The sequence below is a fragment of the Schistocerca serialis genome, chromosome 3, assembly GCF_023864345.2.
Source record: "Schistocerca serialis cubense isolate TAMUIC-IGC-003099 chromosome 3, iqSchSeri2.2, whole genome shotgun sequence".
Taxonomy (NCBI): Eukaryota; Metazoa; Arthropoda; class Insecta; order Orthoptera; family Acrididae; genus Schistocerca; species Schistocerca serialis.
This window is the reverse complement of record NC_064640.1, coordinates 181,632,852-181,639,515: the sequence shown is the minus strand read 5'-3', so window position 1 is coordinate 181,639,515 and position 6,664 is coordinate 181,632,852. Positions and strand designations below refer to the sequence as shown.

Sequence of the window (6,664 nt, the reverse complement as noted above, 5' to 3'; positions counted from 1 at the left end):
TCTTACTCGGTTATACTCCAGGTGGGACATCCACATAGCACTACTGGCTATAGCAGTGTTTTGTAGATGTTTATTTTGAAATGCCTTGAAAAACCTCTGGTTTTGAGGAGGGCATTAAGGCTGTGGTAACAGCGATTAACTACCTATAGTCTTGCTGTATTTCCATTTTACTGGATGGTTCATCTCTGAATACTGCGCCCAGATATTTGAACTCCCTGACTTGACGATAAGAGTCTATAATTGTCTGTAAGGGTGGGAGTGTTTATTGAGTTTCATTATGTCTATGGTAAAGAACTATGTATTCCGTCTAATCAAGATTGATTTGAAGTCCAATTTTCCTCGCTGTTGTTTCCAGCATGTCAGCCATTTGCCCTAATTCTTCCTGCGACCCAGACAGTAGCACTATATCATCGCCATATGCGAGGTACTTGATGCTCACATCCTCGGTCTGGACTCCTCTTAGTCCATTAGATGACACCCTTCGCATTACCTTCTCGAATACGAGACTGAAAAGAACAGGTGATAGTCCATCGCCCTGCCGTAGCCCAGCTTTTGTTTTGAATGCTTAGGTCACGTTATTTCCAATTTTTACCTTTGCTGTAGTACCATCAGGCAGACATTCGTGAGGCTTACTATTTCTTGGAAAACAGAACTCTTCCAGACACCTCATCATACTTTCCCGTTGAATGCAATCATATGCTTTTCTGAAGTGGAACAGCATGTGTAGTTCTGGGCCAAACCCGCACCGTTTTTCTATGGTCTGGTGTAAGGCAAAGATTTTGTCGATAGTAGATCTCACGTGACGAAATCCTTCTTGGTACTCTCCAATAATGTGCCAACGGTTGGACTCGATCTAGAAGACAGACCGAGAAGATCTTATAACAGATATTGAGCAGAGCGATACTACGGTAGTTTTCACATGCCATTCGGTCATTCGACTTGTGGATGGGACTGATTAGTGCATTAATCCAGTCTTCTGGAATGTTTCCAGTGTTCCAAATTGCCTCTATTAATTTGTGAATCCCTGCAGGAGTTAAAAGGAAAAAAATACTTTAGGAAGCTAATTTCCTGCTTTCGATTATTAAAAAAGGGCAACCTTTTGAAACATATCTTAACCGAAAAGTAAGTGCGAGAAGATATGAGCTTTCGTTCAACAGACATTGGTTACTCCCTCAGTAACATGGAAAGATTATGAGTGAACCAAGATGCAGGAAGGACCACGTGCCGGTTGTCAATTATCTTTCCCACTTCCTAATTTTTCATAGATATATGTCATTTTTAATACACTTCCCTTCGAAATTTTTGTGTTTGTTTTAGTTTTTATCAGTGAACATTTCTTTTCTTATTTTTTTACCCTCCTCTAATTAATTACGTATATCTGTGGTGTTTACGAAGTGGTTATCTCCTCTTTCATTGTATACATCTCTTTGTTTGCTACCTTTAAGTTTTCCACATTCTTTCACAACTTCAAAATTTTCACCTTTTCATAGAGATACATATTTCGCTGGAACAGAACCATCGATATCTTCAGTATCAAACGAAAAGTGAAGCTTTTCCAGTTCAAGCCAATGTAATGATTGACATCAGTTCTTCACTTCTACCTACATTTAAAGTTTCTATTACTATTTACTTACAACGTCATTGCTAATTTTCGTATTTTTTTCTGTTACTGGTAATGTTTTCTGAACGTCGTTTCGCTTTCTTAATGTGTCAGTTTCATTAAAACTAGAATAATCCCATCAAGTTGGTGTTATGCTCTATATGTGTACTGACGTAAAGACAAAAGACCAAGATTGATTAAGTGGTCTTCAATGATGCGTGTCTGTTTCACATTGTTATAATTAATTTCAAGCCATTCATCACAAATCTTACTGATGGTGTTACAATTCGCTATTGACCTTACATTACACACTTTATAACAATTAAAGATACCTACCAAGCTGCACGTAGATTCGCATAGTGTACAGAAACGAATTGATAGTCACTGTGACGTTAATGTCTCCTATGCACTCGACAAACAAATGCGGACGTTATTTGACGCTCACTTCGAACTGTCCATTATAACTATGACATACATTTTTGCTCTCTGCATTATTGCTGAGGTCGATTACTTCTGCTAGTTTTTCATATTCGTGTTTGGTCATTGTTGTGTCCTGCTGTTGGCAGGAAAGGATTAACAGTCAATTTGAACACATTTTATTACAATTAAAGGAAAAACGCGTTCTTGGCATACACTCAGTTTTAAATGCAGAGAAAAACAACTCTGTGGTAGCAAAACAGATAAGGAAACAAGACAATGGAAGAAAATACATCCCAAAACTACTCTACAAAATACAACGTGCTCCTACAAGACTACGGCGAGTGGATACAATGCTAGGGCCGACTTAAGTACTGCCCGGAACTGTTCCTAGCGGTTGGTAAACACTGCCAGTCTGATGGTCTAGGCGTGCTTATAAAGCCAGGTCGGAGGAGAGCCACGTCATTCATACGAGTTCCCATTGGTGGAACACTGTCACATGTTGTCTGGCGAAGTAGTTCCGTGTTTATTTGGGAAGTCTGTTACTGTTCTGTCCGCTGGCGAGGTTTCTCTCCGCTCCGCTGAAAGTTGGTTAGCAACCAATTTTGCATGTCGGTTCAGCGGGACTATTAACAATAAGGAGCCGCTAAGACAGTAATCATATTGCCCTTAGTACGTTCTCTCTCTCTTCATCTCTCTCTCTTTCTCTCTCTCTCTTTCTCTCCCTCTCTCTCTCTCTGTCTCTCCCTTCTTCTTACACCTGACACATTTTTCTCTCAGATCCCCACTGCAATCTCCATTAAAATCCATTCGAACAAATTACAAATAAATGAACTGGCGTCATCGTAATCACCCTCGATGTATTTCCTTGCTTAACTAGACTTGAAAGGCTAGCCAAGAATCGTGCTTATTCAGTGTCAACCTGTTTACATGATCCCATTTGCGCAAAAAACTTTACAAGCTTGAAAACATCTGACGACGTGGTTTGAACTGTCTTCTGAAACTTATATAAGTACATGCGGTGGCCAGTAACTGCATATTGCTGTCAATTCCACAGTTATTAGTCACAACAAGTCATAGGCCTTTGTGCCTAATAGACTCTAAAATATAATCATTCAATAGAACACTGGTACCGATCTTTCTCATTTTACAAGATGTGGCCATCCACAAGTGATGTCGTGGATGTAATTAAGTACACTTCACTTTTTGGGGGCCCTGTTTATTAAGCCACTTGTGTTCAAGTGTTAACTCATGCGAGATTCCTGTCGATGATTCTGTCCCATCCTTAGTAACACAGTTCCCTGAGTGTTCTGCTATCGACTCAAATTTCTGCATTTCAGTGTCCGCTCATTTTTTCCACAAATTCTGCAACATTAAACGTTTGTCGGTTCAGTAAATTTGATAAAATACTGTGTGACGTTTCAACTTCGTGCTTTTTATGGAAACCGGTAGCGTACTGGCCATCGTTTCTTGATTCACTGTTGACCCTTTGGTCCAAGCTAGCTTGGAAGGTCCTGAAAAAGATTTCGATTGATCAGTTACGATGTTGCCAACCAGCTTTGGACGAATATCATTTCGTTACAAGCGAGGTTTGAAATCGCTTAATTCCCCCTACTGCGGCTGAGGTTACATTTGAAGGTGAAAATCTAGATACGTGTATCATAACACCTGAATAAACGGTAAAATAAGGCAAGATTGCTTCGGTCTTCGCCATACAGCAGGTGCATAATAAGAAATGATATCGTACCCGTCGATGATAAGTGCCCACATTCGGCTTCTCTTAGAGACTCATTAACTAACGTCGTTGCCCACGCAACAATTCCAGATTCGTAATCGCTGTCATCGTTACCCCAAAAAACACTCAAGTGTTTCATGTTTTTCATTTCCCATGGCACTTTCTTCGGTTTCAACCATTCTGGAAACGTCTTGTTCTCCTCTCCTTATGCGGCGCAGTATCTTAAATACTTCCTCAGCCAACTATGATGGCAATTTCACTATTTCTTGAAAGTCACTGAAATTCCTCATCTTACTAAGAAAAGCAATTACCATGTATCCAAAAGGTGCGCCGACCAAAGAACTAAAACATAGTGATAAATATTTTTTCAAATCTTGACAGCTACCAAATGTCATTAGAATAGCACCCATGAGTGCTTTGTCGAAATCACAGACAACTTCTTCTAGTACTGAAATTTTTGTAATGTTCTTGCTATCCACGCGAACAATTTCATTAAGCAAGTATTGTATGGATTAACTGTTTCGAGACTCGCTCAAAATTTGAAAAACCGGCAGTCTAGACACTGGAGGTTGTGTTACGATCTGATAAAGATAGATGTGCTATCTCAGTTCTCCAGTTACTTTGTTCAATTTTTTTACTAATAAATCTGTTCCATCTATACAGATGTATTGTGAATATTGTATTAACACAGCAATTTGTTCTTCCATCCAGTAATAGATGTGAAACGGACCTAGACTAGTCGGGTGAATTTCACCGATGTAACATACATACTTCATTACTGTGAGATTTTCAGTCGGATTGCATCCAGTCAAACCCAAATTGCATTCTGGCGCTCATGTTTTGCCTTACGTGAAACTGAAAAAGTTGGCGATTGCGGAAGCTTCTTGTCTCCAAATTTCGTTAGTTTTTTGCCTCGTATCTGCTCCAGATGCGAGGTAAGACATTGTGGTCTACCATTTTTGTTGAAGTGTCAGTCCTCCGTTTACCTTTTTGTTGACGTTTCTGACTACGGATAAAAGTGTAATAGAAATTATCCAGCACACACTGCATTATAACGTCACTGCCTGGTGCCGAATGTACATACCGACTCTCTGATTCTACGTGTGATCTCAATGTACATTCCGACGTTTAATATCTCTTAAATGAGGTAGTTTATGGTAATGACGTTTGGTCTCACAGTTTTTCATACAGGGTATCTCTCCTGACTTTTAGCAATAGAACATTGGCGCACTTTCTAATCGCTCTTTTTCTGTATACCCTGCGTTTGGACACATGATGACACATGTTTTATGTGGTAGAGTCATTTTAAACGAAACCTAACATTTTCATTTGAAATTTTCTGAAGTTCCACTACTCTCGGATTCATCGAACGTTTCACTGTTAATTCTGATGACGTGGATGGAATTCAAGAACTTTTGACAAGGAACTATACTGGTGTTTTACCTGATCCGTGTAAAAATTTGTAGTGCTAATAATTGCATTCTTATAAGAATTATTTAATACAGCAGGTAAATATCTTAGCTTGGGGACGCTGTCTACCTGATGGACGCACGAGAGCCTTGTATTCAGATGGTAGTACTACACTTAAAGTCGTGGAACGTAATGCGGCATTTTCCTTCATGCCTATTTTGTTAAAAAAAGGACGGCTGAAAGACGCATAAATCACGGTCTGTCAACAATTTTCTAATATATACGTAAACACAAAATATGCTACGTACCAGTACAATTACACACCCAATAATTTGTAAGTTGAAACTTCCTGGCACATTAAAATTGTCTGCCGGACGGAGACTCGAACTCAGGACCTTTGCCTTTCGCGGGCAAGTGCTCTACCAGCTGAGCCACCCAAGGACGACTCACGCCCCGTCCCCACTGCTTTACTTCTGCCAGTACCTCGTCTCCTACCTTCCAAACTTTACAGAAGCTCTGGTAGAGCACTTGCCCGCGAAAAGCAAAAGTCCCGAGTTCGAGTCTCGGTGCGGCACACAGTTTTAATCTGCCAGGAAGTTTCATATCAGCGCACACGCCGCTGCAGAGTGAAAATCTCATTCTGGAAACATCCCCCAGGCTGTGGCTAAGCCATGTCTCCGCAATATCCTTTCTTTCAGGAGTACTAGTTCTGCAAGGTTCTCAGGAGAGCTTCTGTAAAGTTTGGAAGGGAGGAGACGAGGTACTGGCAGAAGTAAAGCTGTGGGGACGGGGCGTGAGTCGTGCTTGGGTAGCTCAGTTGGTAGAGCACTTGCCCGTGAAAGGCAAAGGTCCCGAGTTCGAGTCTCGGTCAAGCACACAGTTTTAATCTGCCAGGAAGTTTCAAATCAGCGCACACTCCGCTGCAGAGTTAAACTCTCATTCTGGAATTTTCAAGTTACTGATTGGCATTAAGTACCAGTATCCCGTAAAAGAACTTCAAGAAATAATTAATAACATAGAAAGCAGTGTGTTTTGTACCGAAGTCTAGTGGTGGCTGAAATAGCTCATAGAATTATCAAAGTTCTATTACGACGTACTTCAGTCGTGAAGAAACGCTCTCGTTTCTTTGTCTACGTAGCCTGTACAGCGTGATGGTTGCGTCATCTCCTGACATTTTCGATCGCGTAGCTTGGGGGCACTTATAAGCCACAAGAAAGTTTTCGAAATCTTGGAATGAGCTGCAGTCAGTGATAAGTCGCAGGAAGTCCAAAGGGAAAAACCCAGACATACATGTAAGCTTAGATAAATCTGATCAGCACTTCCTATAAGAATTTCCTTTTCGAAAGTAATATGTAGAAAGAAATGCCGTTACTCATTTCCTACATTTGTTATTCTTTAAAATACTATTTTGGAACAATACAGAGGAGGACTGAAAATTTCTAACGCATACAAAAGTATTATTTTTAATTGGATTGGGTCTAAAATCTGAAGCAAACTTTGAC

The 6,664-nt window shown here is 40.3% G+C and overlaps 1 non-coding gene across 1 annotated transcript; it reads left to right on the top strand.

Annotated features, from left to right (window-relative positions):
- Positions 1-5,964: 5,964 nt before the first annotated feature.
- Positions 5,965-6,037, top strand: Trnas-uga (transfer RNA serine (anticodon UGA)). Its single transcript has one exon. It is a non-coding gene; the product is annotated as a tRNA-Ser (tRNA).
- Positions 6,038-6,664: the final 627 nt, after the last annotated feature.